General features: G+C 40.9%; 1 protein-coding gene across 1 annotated transcript in view; it reads right to left on the minus strand.

Moving 5' to 3' along the window:
• The window catches only part of SCARF2 (scavenger receptor class F member 2), a 230,997-nt gene that overhangs the window by 210,258 nt on the left and 1,362 nt on the right, over positions 1-19,377 (minus strand). The gene's annotated exons all lie outside the window — the stretch shown is intronic.

Below are 19,377 nucleotides of genomic sequence, written 5' to 3' on the forward strand. Positions count from 1 at the left end.
TGAGGGGACAAAGACCCCTTTAATTGTTTACTCCACTAACAACCTGAAGATGTACATGTGAGTGAACTTATCAGTTTGTATTTTTCAACGAATAAAGGAAAGATATTCAGTAATAGAAAATCCAACCACATTCAATACTCTTGTAGAGTACAAGTATTGAGGCATTTATATGTAACATCATTAACATAATAGTTCACCCTAACTCATGTGTGCTCAGCTGCTGTTAGAAGTACGTCTCACCCATAATCCCTATGAAACATCTTCCTTACAGTAGCTGTGCACACTTCAGTAAGGTCCATAAGGAACAAAACATCATGTTGCTAATGATACATATGTCTTATCTACTCTACCAGAGGATGTGATATGATTGAATATTGTATTACCATGTCTTTCCTTCATTCAGAAGTACCCACATGTTAAATACTACATTTCGAATAATGAAAACACTACCGAATATGGCACTTTTGATGTCTTAAGACCCAGAAGTCTTAAAAGGGGGGCAAAGTAGGGAAGAACCATTAGGGAATCTTATAAGCTTTGGTCAAATTGAGGGATCCTTCCCACTGGCACTAAATATACCAGGTGTGTGGTTCTATCTCTATACATGAAGGTATCCATGTCACAGCTCCAATGTTATACAGAGCTTACATTGAAGAGATGATCATCTGTGATTTTATGTCCATTACTAGCAAACCAACTCCCCATACGTGGGCCACAACTTCCCATATGTCAACCTTCTGGGCCCTTCTAAGTAGGAGGATAAATGTTAAGAACAAAAAAAAAAAAAAACTACAGAATATCGGGCGTCACATAAGAAAATGGTCTCAAAAGAAATATTTCCCTAAAGTATATAGAAAAAAATCCTTAGTGTTAATATAAAAAAATGGATGTTCTCTGCAACAAAATTTATTTTCTTGTTGGGCAATTTTGACACACGAAGAATGTATCCAATGCATGTGTTCATTTTTCTAACAAAATTTCAAACAACACCAATGGATGATTCATTTTCTACAGTATATAAGAGTGCAGGTCTCGGAGGACAGCAGGCAGTCTACGCTATAAATAGTGAATTCGAGAATGCAGTCCACATTACACTTTTTTTTTCAAATATGGCAGCTGTTTGGATTACAACATAAGAACAATTGAATAAACATGTCAAGAAATGTTACCAAATAATCATAATGCCATGCTTGGACACTCTATCCCACAGATTGTGTTATAAAGATGTTTCTGTAGGAATGGTGCTCACATTTCACATTGATACAGTTATGATGTTGTATTCTTAGCTAGGATTTCAAATGGTCTAGTGTAGTTCTTATGTCTCAGCAACTGGATTAACTAGAGCCATACTATAAAACATTCTATATAAATACTTACTTTAAATGTAAGACACAAATACCTATATGTGCAGATATCATGGCACCAACTATATTAGGCTCTTCTAATATAACCAGGGCACGGAACTAGGCTAGTGCTTAACAATGATTGTTCATTGCTTCCATTGCTGGAGCTATGCCGTATAAACTTTCCCTGCATGGATTTTCTATAACCTTCTAAAGAGTGGTTCTGTGAAATAATATTGATAGCCTATTCCTTGGACAGATGATCAATGGGTTATCGATGAGCATTACTGGGGCACTGCTGCCCTCTGTGTCTGGAATTGTAGTGAAGAGGCTGTGGCATGGCTTATTTTTTCTAATGATCAGTGGTGGTTCCAGGAGAGGTTCACCAAACACATACTGATGGCCTATTCTTAGGAATTTCCTAGAGAACTCATTTAAAGAAGACTGTTTTAAAGTTAGAGTCCCAGCTATGCCATATATATGCTCCTAGGAGTGTGCTCTAATCTATTAAACCTAATATAGTTTCAAAGATTATCAGAAGAAGGACTGATTTTTTTATTTTTAATCTGAAATACATTAATGATATTGTGGTCATCATTTGCTTAATGTATGACCTCTACAAGTAGGAGGACTTAACAATGAAGAACTTAACAATGGCTAAGGAAAGAAGGTAAGAACACACTTAGGGATTTCCATCTCTCTCTCTATTCTGTTATTTTGAATATCTTCCAAGAATATTTTACTTTTAGATACCAAAGATGCACAGAAAAAAGGTACCAATCTGGCCGCAGGTCAATAGTATTCCAGAGGGACCTCCAGCACGTTTTAAAAATTATATATATTTATATCCATTCAAAAGAAATCACAAAGTGTCCATATAAAAACAAAATCTAGAACAAAAAAAAGACTGAAAACACGTTTTAAACCACAACATGGGGATCTTACTCCTGACTCTTATAGGTAAGAACCCACCTCTTTAGTGGTTCCTAACACAATGACAACCTTTTTTGCTCCAGAGACATTTTCTTTTATATGGACAATTTATTATTCATTTTCATGGATTTATGTAAAGCATGTGCAGCCTTTAAATAGAATGTGTCACCTAGATTTTTTTTCCTAATTAGATCCAGATATTTAAACATCTTCCTTTTTTTGTTTGTTCTTTAAATCCATTGCTATATACTAATTGTAAATTTGTAATTTTTTTTAATTATTTTTTTTAACATTATTATGGGGAAAGCCAACTTACTGCAGGTCGTATAGACATAGACAAAAATATAGAGGACCTGTCGCATTCAAATTAATTGGAAACATTACTGAGCATTCTCTGTGACCTTTTCAGAGGTTATTCCACAGGGAAGGGGAGGCTGATCTCTGCTGTGAATGACGGTAATCCAGTTTAATCTTTCAGGATTATTATAAAATAAAGATGGTAAAATGAACAATGAAAGATTATGAATGGAAGATTATAAAAAAAAAAAAAAAAAAAAAAAACAATATGTTATTTTCTGATGGCACATTCTCTTTGAAGAAACCAAATGAGTGCTGGAGATCTCTATGAATTAATATGGAAATACTCTACAACATGCAGTGGAAGATCCGGGAGATCTGGTGAAATAAATGCATAGATCGTCCTAAAAATGTAAAAATGGTTAAAATGCTATACCATAATTTTGATACACAAAATCCATTGCTGTAGAACATCTCTGCGGCATTCATTTCATTCTAGTTATCAGTTCTTATAAATGACAAGACTTCACACTCGATATACATAAGAAATGTCAAGTCTAATAGCAGAAGCAATTTTACAAAGCTGGATATAGAAACATTTAAATATCCAAGTCAAAAGACATATAACCACTTAAACTGATGAGACGTCACACATTTTGTCCCTGCAGGATTTTTAGGTCAACAATACTGTTGAAAACCAACATTATTTGTATGACCAGCTAAATTCTTTATCCGCATCCATGGTGAGAATCATGTTAGTGTAAAGATATAGTATGACTTCGGGACCCAATGCAATAAATTCTACATATGTAAGTTAATAAATGTTTCAGTACTGTTTATAGCCACACAGTTCCCATTGTATGCATTATTTGAGAAAACACATTGAGATATTAAAACATCCAAAAAACTAGGACCAGTATGTATGCAAAAAAAAATACCTAACCAACCATGATGCAGGGTTACTGCAATGGGAACCAGAGGTACTGAATACTTGCTCAATGCATTCTCGTACTCTTATGTAGAATACATCACTTACTAGAGGCATTTAGTGTTGTAAAATAAGAGAACATCCAGATCGACCCCCCTTTGTTTTAGCAGAGACATGGGTAAAAACAAGAGCATGTGGGGATGCTCAAACTCACTTTAAAACAAGGGGAATATACCATATGGAATGTGTTCCATTATGGTCAATGCAATATAGTTTACATTAAACACATTTAGCAACATAACACTTTACTATGGTGCATTCCAAGAGCCATCAGAACTAGGGCCTGGCGAACATTTCCAACAATTATATAGGTTTATGACTCAGTATTTAATTGTATTTAATGAATATCTATATATATATATATATATATATATATATATATATATATATATATATATAAAACTCAATGTGTGTGTGTTTGTATGTGTGTGTATGTGTGTGTGCGTGTGTGTGTGTGTATGTTCCAGCATCACGTCAAAACGGCTAAAGATATTAACATGAAACTTGGCACACGTTACTTATATGTGAACAACAAACATAGGATAGGTAATTTAACCCTTACTCGCCCCCATTTGCTAGGGTCAGGGTTTTTGTTTAAAGTCCCATACAAGTCTATGGGAAATGTATGTTACTGCATAACTTCCAAACGGCTGGAGAGATTTTGATAATACTTGGTCACATGTTACTGATATGTCCACTTAAAATATAGGATAGTTAATTTAACCCTTAACCCCTAACGACGCAGGACGTATATAACGAGCATGGAGGCACTACCAGGAGACAGGCCAGTACATCAAGAGACATGTAGGAGGCCGTAGGAGGGCAACAACCCAGCAGCATGACCGCTACCTCCGCCTTTGTGAAAGGAGGAGCAAAAGGAGCACTGCCAGAGTCCTGCAAAATAATTTCCAGTAGGCCACACATGTGCACATGTCCACTCAAACGGTCAGAAACAGACTCCATGAGGGTAGTATGACGGTCCGACGTACACAGGTAGGGGTTGTGCTTACAGCCCAACACTGTGCAGGACGTTTGGCATTTGCCAGAGAACACCAAGATTGGCAAATTCACCACTGGCCGGTTCACACTGAGCATATGTGACAGAGTCTGGAGATGCCATGGAGAACGTTCTGCTGCCTGCAACATCCTCCAGCATGACCGGTTTGGTGGTGGGTCAGTAATGGTGTGGGGTGGCATTCCTTGGGGGGGGGGCGCACAGCCCTCCATGTGCTTGCCAGAGGTAGTCTGACCACTGCCATTAGGTACCGAGATGAGACCCTTTTGAGACCATATGCTGGTGCGGTTGGCCCTTGGTTTCTCCTAATGCAAGACAATGCTAGACCTCATGTGGCTGGAGTGTGTCAGCAGTTCCTGCAAGAGGAAGGCATTGATGCTATGGACTGGCTCGCCTGTTCCCCAGGCCTGAATCTGATTGAGCACATCTGGGACATCACGTCTTGCTCCATCCACCAATGCCACGTTGCACCACAGACTGTCCAGGAGTTGGCGGATGCTTTAGTCCAGGTCTGGGAGGACATCCCTCAGGAGACCATCCGCCACCTCATCAGGAGCATGCCCAGGCGTTTGTAGGGAGGTCATACGGGCACGTGGAGGCCACACACACTACTGAGCCTCATTTTGACTTGTTTTAAGGACATTACATCAAAGTTGGATCAGCCTGTAGTGTGGTTTTCCACTTTGTTTTTGAGTGTGACTCCATATCCAGACCTCCATGGGTTGATAAATTTGATTTCCATTGATAATTTTTGTGTGATTTTGTTGTCTGCACATTCAACTATGTAAAGATGAAAGTACCGTATTTATCGGCGTATAACACGCACTTTTTAGGCTAAAATTTTTAGCCTAAAGTCTGTGTGCGTGTTATATGCCGATACACCCCCAGGAAAGGCAGGGGGAGAGAGGCCGTCGCTGCCCGCTTCTCTCCCTCTGCCTTTCCTGGGGTCTAGAGCGCTGCTGTCGGCCCTTCTCACCCCCTGGTTATCGGCGCCGCTGCCCGTTCTGTCCCCCTGACTATCGGTGCCGGCGCCGATAGCCAGGGGGAGAGAAGCGGCGCCGACAGCCAGGGGGAGAGAAGGGGCAGCGGCACCCATTGCCGGCACCGCTGCCCCGTTGCCTCCCCCCATCCCCGGTGGCATAATTACCTGAGTCAGGTCCGCGCTGCTGCAGGCCTCCGTCTTGCGTCCCCAGCGTCGTTGCTATGCACGGCGCACTGACGTCATGCGCCGCGCCGTTCAGCGCATAGCAACGACACCGGGGACGCACGACGGAAGCCTGCAGCAGCGCGGACAGGGGGACAGAACGGGCAGCGGCGCCGATAACCAGGGGGTGAGAAGGGCCGACAGCAGCGCTCTAGACCCCAGGAAAGGCAGAGGGAGAGAAGCGGGCAGCGACGGCCTCCCTCCCCCTGCCTTTCCTGGGGGTATATCGGGGTATACACGCGCACACACGCACCCTCATTTTACCATGGATATTTGGGTAAAAAACTTTTTTTACCCAAATATCCTTGGTAAAATGAGGGTGCGTGTTATAGGCCGGTGCGTGGTATACCCCGATAAATACGGTATTTCATACGATTAGTTCATTCATTCAGATCTAGGATATGTTATCTTAGTGTTCCCTTTATTTTTTTGAGCAGTGTACATATTTTTTGGGAGTGTTTAGTGAATGCAAAAACAGCAGTACATTTATATTTGTCAAATTCTACAATGCCCCTCCTGAAAGGTTCATTTTACTTGTCAGCATGATATAGAACGTGAGACCCTATATGTTATATTTATCCTGTTTCTTGCTACAATATCATACATGATATTCAAAAAAGATATTTATATTAAATAGGCTGCAAGTGACTCTGTGCAAACACATTTTGCTACATGAGCTTCTAGATCTACTATGTTTTCTAGTTTTTCCAGGTCTCAAACTGTATGTCCCACGGAAAATGTTCAACTTAAAACAATTTCAAGGACTTCAAATTCTAGTCTAGCTTGCTTTATTCTGAAGTCATGAATAAACACATTTGGGATAAAATTTGAATGAGACTCTGTAAGAGGAAGAACCAGAAGGAGAACATTTTCAGTATTGTGAAAACAATTTAAAGTGAAACTGTCCCCTCCATAAGAGGAACAGAGATGCAGCCACCAATAGTTAGCGCATAATGAGATCTTTACTTACTTTGCCTATGGTTTGTACCCTTAAAGTATACCTGTCAGATCCAACAAAAAAAGATTTTTTAAAATATATCACTCAGTACCTAATCCTGATCATGTACATCTCATTTGTATGTGTCTAGGACCTTTATTTTATTTTTTTATTACACTTTTAATTTAGCTCACTAGTCTGAATTCCTATCAAAGGGAGGGGGTGTGGCCTCACTGTGCAGGTCTCCACCCCCTCCCTTAGTATGCTGCTCACATCTCCCCTAGCAGTAGCAAAACTACAACTCCCAGCTTGTCCTCACTGACAGTAGCGGGACACAAGCTGACAGTGGGAGGATTTTTTCTCCAAGCCCTGCGCTACCAGCTGTCAATCAAGGAAGTGTGTCCATGACAGGTGATGACGCATGGACACAGCAGGACTAGTATGTGTCCAAGCAGGCAGGGGGGGCAGTTGTTTGACTGGCTTTTTCAGTATGAAATACAGATTTTTTTTAAAGAAAGCAATTGCAAAACCTATTGGTTTTGCATGCTTTACAAAATATCAAAAGTTTTTGTATCTGACAGTGCCCATTAAAATCCCAGCTTTTTGGTAATTCCAGGGAACAGTCAGAGAGGTTGTTGAAGTAGCAGCACCAAGCCTCCTCTCTGCCCTGACCCATTGGCATGTGGAACTGTACGTCAATTGTGCAGGTCAGAGCAGGGAGAATGTGTGCTGCTGTGACTCTTCGGTGGGATTTTTAAACAGCCAGGATATAAGTTAACAAACCGTGGATAAAGTAAGTAAAGGGACCTTCTGTTACATCTCATTATGCTCTAACTAATGGTATCTGCACCTACCTACCTTGCATGGAGGTGACAGTTGCACTTTATAAAAGACATCTATAAAATCCAATTTATGCCGTTTACAAAACAGGAAAACAGTAACTCTAAACCATGTTTGTTCCATATCAAAGTTATAAGCTATGGACACCTTTACATGCAATTTTAATTGTTGCATTTTATTTATTTTGGAGTGAAAATATGTATTTCTCTAGTCTACATGTTTTCATATATATTGCAGCCAGTGAAATCCATCAGACTGGTCGTTGACCTTTCATCTGGTTATAAATCAGCTAAAAAAAACTCTAAAATGTCAGACAGCATTCAAAGGTGTCCATATTCTTAAGGATGTGTAAAAGAATGTGGCATTAGCAGTTAGGAGACCATAATTTAGGGTTGTGTCAAGCAACAATGTATGCATGTCTACAATGTATCTGCCTTTGCACTTTAGCTCTAGTTTAAAAAGCAGATGGAACATCCTAGGCTTCAATTATATGTATTATCCAAATCCTGCCATACATTCTCAACGTTTATGCATAACATCATTTGGTAATTCTATTCACCAGTGATGTGTATGGGTATCTAAAGGTATTTTATTATTGATATTAAAGGGGTACTCCGGTGCTTACACATCTTATCCCCTATCCAAAGGATAGAGGATAAGATGCCTGATCGCGGGAGTCCTGCAGCTGGGGACGCCCGGGATCATGCACGCGGCACCCCGTTTGTAATCAATCCCCGGAGCGTGTTCGCTCCGGGTCTGATTACGGTCGACCGCAGGGCCCGCGGTGCGTGACGTCACGCCTCCGCCCCCTTGTGACGTCTTGCTCTGCCCCTCAATGCAAGCTTACGGGAGGGGGTGTGATAGCTATCACGCCCCCTCACGTAGGCTTGCATTGAGGGGCGGAGAGTGACATTACACGGGGCGGAGGCGTGACGTCACACGCCGCCGGCCCTGCGGTCGCCGGTAATCAGACCCGGAGCGAACACGCTCCGGGGACTGATTACAAACGGGGTGCCGCGTGCATGATCCCGGGCGTCCCCAGCTGCGAGACTCCCGCGATCAGGCATCTTATCCCCTATCCTTTGGATAGGGGATAAAATGTGTAAGCACCGGAGTACCCCTTTAATTGTACCACTGCTCCCTCTAATCTGTGTGCTCTAAAAATGCTAGCATTTAAAATCCTACACCTTGCAGACAGGTAGCACCATTATTAGGCCCAATTGCCTATATTTACTAAAACTATTTAATTCTAAGACGGCACAAACATAGAAACAGTCTTAAAATTCGCCAAACCATTTATCATCTTGTATTAGGCTATTGTTAAATCTGGCGTATCTGTAGGCTGTCAAGTTCAGACCAAACCAGAATTTTGCACCAACATTTTGGCACATATTGGTAGGGCTGAGCGGTATGACAAAATATGTGTATCGCGGTATTTTTGTAACTTATGGCGGTTCCACGGTATATAACGGTACCCCCCCCCCCCCCCCAAATTAATTATTAGCCCAGCACTGCACTGTCCCCATCGGGGTAAATACGTCACTCGCAAGCGCTGCTCTCCTCATCCTCCTGTTTGTTGCGGCGCTGACACTCTATACTGTATCCCTATGCCCGGGCTGCAAAAGGTAAACAAAAATAAACTTTAATGCATGTTCCGACGTCGGCCTTACGCTCTTCCTGGGGACGTGAACATCGGAGAGCCTTCAGCCTATCACCGGCCGCAGCGATGTTCCGCCTTGGCCAGTGATAGGCTGAGCCCACTGTCATGTAAGAAGCCGTTTGCTGTCCGGGCATGTTGGGAGTTGTAGTTCTGCAACATCTGGAGGTTGAAGACCACTAGTATAGAGTATCAGCACCGGCGGCCGCAACAAACATGAGGACGAGGAGGGCAGCGCTTGCGGGTGATATGTGAGTAGTTCCCTGATGGGGACAGCGCAGCGCTGGGCTAATAATTAATTGGGGGGCAGAACAGCACTTGCGGGTCACATATGATTAGTTCCCTGATGTGGGGACAGCACGCTGCGGCTGATAATTCATTCATTCCCGAGGGGGAGGGGCCAAACTGGTATAGCGGTATGGGTTAAAATTCATATCGTGCAGGAAAAAAAATTTGGTATGAACCGGTATACCGCCCAGCCCTACATATTGGTCATGCCTCCTTTTACTGAGACTTCGTCCCTTTAGTAGAACTTGGTATAAAAGTGTCTAATAACCCATAATAAATTTGGCTCAAGTCATGTAATGATTTGGTGCAAACTGTGGGAGAAGTCGGACGTGTTTGCAGTAGATATGTCATAAGTGTCAGACAAGTAGAAGTCAGAATGCTACAATCCCCAAACATGATTAGGTACCACAGAGCTGGGAAAAGTATAGAGGTCTCTTCTGTTCTTCTACACAACACAACTCCTGTCCTGCCTCTCTTGAACAGAACAGTGTTGTAATTATAAATATACTGCCTCTTTGTGTTATGGTGCATAACAATATGATGGTAGGATTAAGACATGAATGTCTGTAAAAACCTTTCCTAAAATAAGACTAGATTCACACCACATTTTTTTCTCTGTTTCTCTGCTCTGTCAAGGAGGCAGAACTATGAAAATAATGGTGGTGCCAAATCCCTTACATACTGGACATCAATGGTGCCTGAGGGACCTCATTGGCTTTAATAAGTCTGTCAAATTTTCAGTCATGGTGTCTGGCATATTATCAGACAAATAGTACAGCATGCTATTCTGTCCAGGATTTTTTGATGGTATCCGTGACAGTGACTACTAATAATATCACAACGCAGAAGTGAACGAGTTCTAACTAAATCAACCAAATAGACACAGCAATGTATTTTCTGGTAATCTATTACATACAGGTCAGAAATTATGTATTCATATGGGACAAAACTGCCAGACTTCATGGCCCCTGTCAAGCTTGTTCAGTGGACTGACCAATGTCCAGGGCTAAATGGGACATTTTATAAATGTAAACTGGATCTGGTGTGACAGCTGGATCCAACATGTAATAGCTGGAATTTATGAATGTTGTAGGTTAGATTAGATCTCTATTCTGAATGTTGCTAGAATAAAAAAAGTTTCCTAAAAATATGTGTATGTACACTGGTTGGATGCTAACAGGTGCAACATTAAGAATTACCCGGCATTGCACATCTATAAATGAGAACATAAAGGGTCTCATGTACCAAAGTAGTCTTGGAGAAGACGTTTCATTGTTAGCTGCAACAGAGTTCCGATTTCATATTCTGAGCTGTCCAAAGCAGAGTTCGCTATACCACATATATATATATATATATATATATATATATATATATATTTTTTTTTTTATCGTGGGAGCCTATACACAATATATGACTCTATATGTCTGTCCAATGTCAGCAAGCAATCCAATGGGGAATATATCAGACAACCACATAACAATACACATGCTTTATAAGTTGATGGAAAACCCTGTTAAAGATGATATATTGGAGCCCAATAGCTAAAAGGGGTACTCCGCTGCTCAGGGAACAAACTGTTCCAATGCTGGAGATGGCGCCGGGAGCTTGTGACGTCATAGCGCCGCCCCCTCGTGATGTCAAGCCCCACCCTCTAAATGCAAGTCTATGGGAGGGGGCATGAGCGCCATCACGCCCCCTCCCATAGACTTGCATTGAGAGGGCGGGGGGTGACGAGGGGCTATAACGTCACAAGCTCCCGACACCGGCTCCCGCGTTTGGAACTAGAGATGACCAAACTTACAGTAAATTCGATTTGTCACGAACTTCTCGGCTCGGCAGTTGATGACTTATCCTGCATTAATGAGTTCAGCCTTCAGGTGCTCCGGTGGGCTGGAAAAGGTGGATACATTCCCAGGAAAGAGTCTCCTAGGACTGTATCCACCTTTTCCAGCCCACGGGAGCACCTGAAAGCTGAACTCATTTATGCAGGAAAAGTCATCAACCGCCGAGCCGAGAAGTTTATGACGAATTGAATTTACTGTAAGTTCGCTCATCTCTATTTGGAACAGTAGCGGAGAAGCGGAGTACCCCTGTAAGAAGGACATGTGGCCTCTCTTTACCTGTCGGTTTAGTCGGTTTAGTAAAAACATGTATTTCTCATGAAATAATAATTTTGGAATATCTTTTCTGATAGCATTGGGTAGTTCAATTCCTCTTACCCTTACTAGAAATGTACGACTTAAAGGCCAACTGGGTGTTGCCAGTAAGGGATGTGTCCCTGTACTGTCAGTATTGATTGTCTAGTGTCAGTGCAAGGGGCACACCCAGAACAGCAAAAAATCCACGGTGAATTATGAACTTACCCTTGAAGCTCCTGCTATGAAGATTGAGCATGCAGCATGACTGGATACTGTATGACCATGTCACAGCTCCATAGAATGGCTGAACACAATGAAGACATTTACTAGTTCTGTCCTAACTTAAGACAGGACAAAACTGCCAGATAAACAGAAACCGCATGACACTTCTCATGGTGGTGCAGGCTCTTTCTTATGCCACCTATTGGCTGGCTTGGCTCACAAACAAAGGCATCCCACAACGCATTTTATAAATCCATACAGCCATGTCTCTTTTTCTAGACTCACAAGTTTGAAACGGTCAAGAAACAAATGTAGAAAACGCTTTTTTTTCTTAATGCAGATGCCACAAAATCAACATTTTGCGCCACTTTGCAGACTGTACGAATCACTGATATATAGCTATCCTTGTATTAGTTAAATAGCTTGCATTATTTGAGGTTCTAATACCCGTCCTATTTATAAGTGAGCACACCCGGCTGCAATTTAATGTGTATCTCAGTCTACTGCTACAGTATAAGGAAAAGGCAGCAATAACTTTCTTAACACTCTGCATTTCCCTTTAGAAGGCCCTCCCAAGAACATTAAAGCTTACTGCACATTTTTACAATGAATCCACTGTTTCACAACATGTCTGGCCAAAAAGTCACAAATGTTAGCAATATCATATTTACATCAGTAACAATTTCTCATTTTTAAAGTCAATGACCCTGCAAAAAACGCACTTTGCTCCAGCATAAAAGGTACAGATGAACTAACAATACGAGCAACCAAGGGGCTATGTATGTAACCTGCCACATGTTAAATGATCTGGTCTATAAGGCTGGAGCCAGACTATCATTTTGGCAGCATGATTTAAAGCAATAAAAGTCACATAGTGTAGTACTGAATATTATCATGTTAAAGGAGTATTCCAACACTACACTATGTGACTTCTCCAATAATGTGCTCAGCCTGGGCAAAAGTCAGAGGGGATATGATAGTAACATTTAAATACATATAGGGAATCAACACGGTAAAGAGTTTATTTAAAAGAAGAAAAACTACCACAAGAGGACATAGTAGTTATAAGGTAAATGGGAAAAGGTTTATACGGTAATATCAGGAAGTATTAGTTTACTGAGAGAGTAGTGGAGGCATGGAATAGCCTTCCTGCAGAAGTGGTAGCCGCAAATACAGTGAAGGAGTTTAAGCATGTATGGGATAGGCATAAGGCTATCCTTTATATAAGATATAGATAGGTATAAGGCTATCCTTCATATAAGATAGAGATAGGTATAAGGCTATTCTTCATATAAGATAGAGATAGGTATAAGGCTATCCTTCATATAAGATAGGGATAGGAATAAGGCTATCCTTCATATAAAATAGAGATAGGTTTAAGGCTATCCTTCATATAAGATAGAGATAGGTTTAAGGCTATCCTTCATATAAGATAGAGATAGGTATAAGGCTATCCTTAATATAAGATAGAGATAGGTTTAAGGCTATCCTTCATATAAGATAGAGATAGGTTTAAGGCTATCCTTCATATAAGATAGAGATAGGTATACGGCTATCCTTCATATAAGATAGAGATAGGTATAAGGCTATCCTTCATATAAGATAGAGATAGGCTTAAGGCTATCCTTCATATAAGATAGAGATAGGCATAAGGCTATTCTTCATATAAGATAGAGATAGGTATAAGGCTATCCTTCATATAAGATAGAGATAGGTATAAGGCTATCCTTCATATAAGATAGAGATAGGTATAAGGCTATCCTTCATATAAGATAGAGATAGGTATACGGCTATCCTTCATATAAGATAGAGATAGGTATAAGGCTATCCTTCATATAAGATAGAGATAGGTTTAAGGCTATCCTTAATATAAGATAGAGATAGGTTTAAGGCTATCCTTCATATAAGATAGAGATAGGTATAAAGCTATCCTTCATATAAGATAGAGATAGGCATAAGGCTATCCTTCATATAAGATAGAGATAGCTATAAGGCAATCCTTCTTATAAGATAGAGATAGGTATAATGCTGTCCTTCATATAAGATAGAGATAGGCATAAGGCTATCCTTCATATAAGATAGAGATAGGTATAAGGCTATTCTTCATATAAGATAGAGATAGGTATAAGGCTATCCTTCATATAAGATAGAGATAGGTATAAGGCTATCCTTCATATAAGATAGAGATAGGCATAAGGCTATCCTTCATATAAGATAGAGATAGCCATAAGGCTATCCTTCATTTAATATAGAGATAGGTATAAGGCTATCCTTCATATAAGATAGAGATGGGTATAAGGCTATCCTTCATTTAATATAGAGATAGGTATAAGGCTATCCTTCATATAAGATAGAGATGGGTATAAGGCTATCCTTCATATAAGATAGAGATAGCCATAAGGCTATCCTTCATTTAATATAGAGATAGGTATAAGGCTATCCTTCATATAAGATAGAGATAGGTATAAGGCTATCCTTCATATTAGATAGAGATAGGCATAAGGCTATCCTTCATATAAGATAGAGATAGCCATAATGCTATCCTTCATATAAGATAGAGATAGGTATAAGGCTATCCTTCATATAAGATAGAGATAGGCATAAGGCTATCCTTCATATAAGATAGGGATAGGCATAAGGCTATCCTTCATATAAGATAGAGATAGGTATAAGGCTATCCTTCATATAAGATAGAGATAGGCATAAGGCTATCCTTCATATAAGATAGAGATAGCCATAAGGCTATCCTTCATATAAGATAGAGATAGGTATAAGGCTATCCTTCATATAAGATAGAGATAGGTATAAGGCTATCCTACATATAAGATAGGGATAGGCAAAATGCTATCCTTCATATAAGATAGAGATAGGTATAAGGCTATCCTTCATATAAGATAGAGATAGGTATAAGGCTGTCCTTCATATAAGACAGAGATAGGTATAAGGCTATCCTTCATATTAGATAGAGATAGGCATAAGGCTATACTTCCTATAAGACAGAGATAGGTATAAGGCTAACCTTCATATAAGATAGAGATAGGCATAAGGCTATTGATAGAACTCAAAATATTGGGCAGACTAGATGGGCCAAATGGTTCTTATCTGCCGACACATCCTATGTTTCTATGACAACATAAAAAAAACATACTTACCTTTCTTTCTCCCCGGTCTCCTGGAGCCGGTGTAATGAAGAAAACCGTGTCCCTGTAGCGGAATGTGACCCTCTGCACAGGGACACACTTCTGCTTTACAGCCCGCTCCCTCTCACTCCATCCCCGCTACCCTCTCTCAGGGGGACGGGGACACAGTTTCTCCTTACATCTCCCAGCCTTTCTTCCCCCCACCTGCGCCACACATCCACCATCTGTCCCTAGCTGTTGCAAGACATGTCCTCACTGTAAGGGCATACTGTGGGAGTTTTAGTCTTGCAACAAGTAGCGGGCAGATGGTTGATGTTTCACATGGGCGGGTGATAGATGTGTGAACGGATAGGAGAAAGGCTATGAAGCGCTTCTCTGGCTGCGCTCCACAGTCTGCCTAAGCCCCGTGGAGATGTGCGGAGAAAATGTGTCCCCGTTCCCCTGAGAGAGGGTAACGGGGATGGAGTGAGAGGGAGCGGGCTGTAAAGCAGAAAGCTGTGTCCCTGTGCAGAGGGTCACATTCTGCTACAGGGACACGTTGCACAGAGTATGGTGTCGGTGTGTGTATGGCCCGCTCAACCATTCAGTAGCTGAGGTAGGACACCACTACAGGATATAGGGTTTTTGTATGGTTTCCCCAGGCTGAGCATATCATTAGGAAAAAAATACAAGTAGGAATTTTAATAATACATCATACATAGTTTTTATTCATAATTTACAGCTGGTAGCCCTAGACATGTAATGCCAACCTATCCTGGTAATATTGGCCATATCTAGACTAAAGGAGTAGGAAAAAAGAAAACCTCTGTGAATGGGAGTAGATAGAAGTCAAAGCTGCTAATAATATCTGACCCCTCCATTCACACTTTACCACCCCCAATAGGAATGATACTGTCACTATGGATATTATTGAGGCAAAAATCGAAGTATTAACCTCCTAATTAAGTTGCGCCACTTTACAATCGTACCTTCCAGGATTTCATTCCAGAATCCATAAAGAACTCAGGTAAAAGATATATTCCTCACATTAGCGGAGATTTATTGCCTTCCCAAAAAGCAATATATTGCAATATAATTGAAGCGCCGAGGAGAAGTAACATAATTAACTGTTAGAAAAGTCTCCGGCATAGCGAGTTATTATAAAAAATTAAAGGAATTGGAAATTCACATCATTTGGAAATGACTTGGGTGTTTGGCGGTAATTTATGAAATGACTTTCTACGCCATTCTCTGACTGGCAATGACAAATCTATCCTCACCCAGCTCAATGTCGCTCTTCATTACGCAGCACGCGGCTAGAGTGGAAGATAAAGGGATCCTGGGGTCTGTGCTATTGCCTAGAACACATTGAACCAATCAATACGGCGTTATGCAATCCTGGAGCCCCTCCTATTGGAGACATACTGATCTATACTAACATATTCATTCTCTTTACTCTAGCCCAGTGTTTCCCAACCAGGGTGCCTCCAGCTGTTGCAGGGTGCCTCCAGCATGCTGGGAGTTGTAGTTTTGCAACAGCTGGAGCCACCCTGGTTGGGAAACACTGCTCCAGCCACTTCTTATTGCTGCTGTGTGTTATTTAGTCTGATGTTCATAATATTGACAGTAAATTATCAAAATATTGACAGTAAATTATTACAACATTGACAGGAAACATTCTTCCATCCCCTTACACCTAAATAAGGCCAGCTTCACACTCGGGCCTCAGTCGCTCCATTTGGGGCCTCAGTCGCCGACTCCGTGGTACTGAAAAACGGAGCCTGGCGTACACCAATGGGTCCCGAGTGGTCCCTCTGCCTTCAATGGTGTCTATTGGGTTTCCTTCTGGGGTCCATTTATTTTGTATTTTGTTTGCGGTATTTTATTTGTCCGCAAAATAAACGGAAATTGCGATGGGGTTCCCTGAACACAACTCCAACGCAAGCGTGAATCTAGCCTACACTAGGTTCCGTTTTCTTAACTTGCAAGCCCACTCTTTTAGAATAGTCTTAAGACATGGATGCAGTCACCATTTTTTCTTGTCATTTATCGTCAATAAGGACGCTTTCCCTTTCCGGTTAATGGTCATCCCTGTCTTCCGGCCTGACACTATAATACGGTCGCAGTGGCGAGTGTGTAATGTAGTGGTCACCTTTCTGAAAGATGTGAGGTTGCTAGGCAACAGTGAAGAAGTAAATGGTAAGAATGATGCTCAAAAGAAAAAAAAAGGGTAACAACTTTTAAAAACACTATTATTATACACTTTATCAATGTTTCACGTAATGCCAACAGCGGCCTTTTGGCAACAGCTTTTAGACCAGTGGTCTCAAAACGGTGAACCTCCATCTGTTGCAACACTACAACTCCCAGCGTGCCAGGACAGCCAATGGTTGTCTGGGCATGCTGGGAGTTGTAGTTTTGCAACAGATGGAGGTCCCCAGTTTGAAGACCCCCGTAGATATTTCTGTCAAAATAAGAAAACATAGTATTTTTATAACAGCTTTTCAAGGATATCTGTAATTAAGCATTAACAACATGGCAGGAGTTCCCATTTAAGGCAACACAATATACTGCAATAGCTTTGAGAGTAACTTAGAAGTTACCAACAACTGTTTCGCCAAAGATCTCTGGGTACCAGAACTTTTGCAGTAGTTTTGAGGGTACACCTAGATGTTACCAACAACAGTCTTGTCAGAGATCTCTATAGGTATCAGAACTTTTGCAGTAGTTTTGAGGGTACACCTAGATGTTACCAACAACAGTCTTGTCAGAGATCTCTATAGGTATCAGAACTTTTGCAATAGTTTTGAGGGTACACCTAGATGTTACCAACAACAGTCTTGTCAGAGATCTCTATAGGTATCAGAACTTTTGCAGTAGTTTTGAGGGTACACCTAGATGTTACCAACAACAGTCTTGTCAGAGATCTCTATAGGTACCAGAACTTTTGCAATAGTTTTGAGAGTACACCTAGATGTTACCAACAACAGTCTTGTCTGAGATCTCTATAGGAACAAGAACTTTTGCAATAGTTTTGAGAGTACACCTAGATGTTACCAACAACAGTCTTGTCAGAGATCTCTATAGGTATCAGAACTTTTGCAGTAGTTTTGAGGGTACACCTAGATGTTACCAACAACAGTCTTTTCAGAGATCTCTATAGGTACCAGAACTTTTGCAGTAGTTTTGAGGGTACACCTAGATGTTACCAACAACAGTCTTGTCAGAGATCTCTATAGGTACCAGAACTTTTGCCATTGATTTGAGGGTACACCTGGAAGTTTTGCAATACCAGTCTTTCAGAAATGTATATAGGTACCAGAACTTTTGCAATAGTTTTGAGAGTACACCTAGATGTTACCAACAACAGTCTTGTCAGAGATCTCTATAGGTATCAGAACTTTTGCAGTAGTTTTGAGGGTACACCTAGATGTTACCAACAACAGTCTTGTCAGAGATCTCTATAGGTATCAGAACTTTTGCAGTAGTTTTGAGGGTACACCTAGATGTTACCAACAACAGTCTTGTCAGAGATCTCTATAGGTATCAGAACTTTTGCAATAGTTTTGAGGGTACACCTAGATGTTACCAACAACAGTCTTGTCAGAGATCTCTATAGGTATCAGAACTTTTGCAGTAGTTTTGAGGGTACACCTAGATGTTACCAACAACAGTCTTGTCAGAGATCTCTATAGGTACCAGAACTTTTGCAATAGTTTTGAGAGTACACCTAGATGTTACCAACAACAGTCTTGTCTGAGATCTCTATAGGAACAAGAACTTTTGCAATAGTTTTGAGAGTACACCTAGATGTTACCAACAACAGTCTTGTCAGAGATCTCTATAGGTATCAGAACTTTTGCAGTAGTTTTGAGGGTACACCTAGATGTTACCAACAACAGTCTTTTCAGAGATCTCTATAGGTACCAGAACTTTTGCAGTAGTTTTGAGGGTACACCTAGATGTTACCAACAACAGTCTTGTCAGAGATCTCTATAGGTACCAGAACTTTTGCCATTGATTTGAGGGTACACCTGGAAGTTTTGCAATACCAGTCTTTCAGAAATGTATATAGGTACCAGAACTTTTGCAATAGTTTTGAGAGTACACCTAGATGTTACCAACAACAGTCTTGTCAGAGATCTCTATAGGTATCAGAACTTTTGCAGTAGTTTTGAGGGTACACCTAGATGTTACCAACAACAGTCTTGTCTGAGATCTCTATAGGTACCAGAACTTTTGCAGTAGTTTTGAGGGTACACCTAGATGTTACCAACAACAGTCTTGTCAGAGATCTCTATAGGTATCAGAACTTTTGCAGTAGTTTTGAGGGTACACCTAGAAGTTTCCAATAAGTCTTTTCAGAAATGTATATAGGTACCAGAACTTTTGCAAT

Source organism: Hyla sarda, chromosome 1 (genome assembly GCF_029499605.1).
Source record: "Hyla sarda isolate aHylSar1 chromosome 1, aHylSar1.hap1, whole genome shotgun sequence".
NCBI classification, from domain to species: Eukaryota; Metazoa; Chordata; class Amphibia; order Anura; family Hylidae; genus Hyla; species Hyla sarda.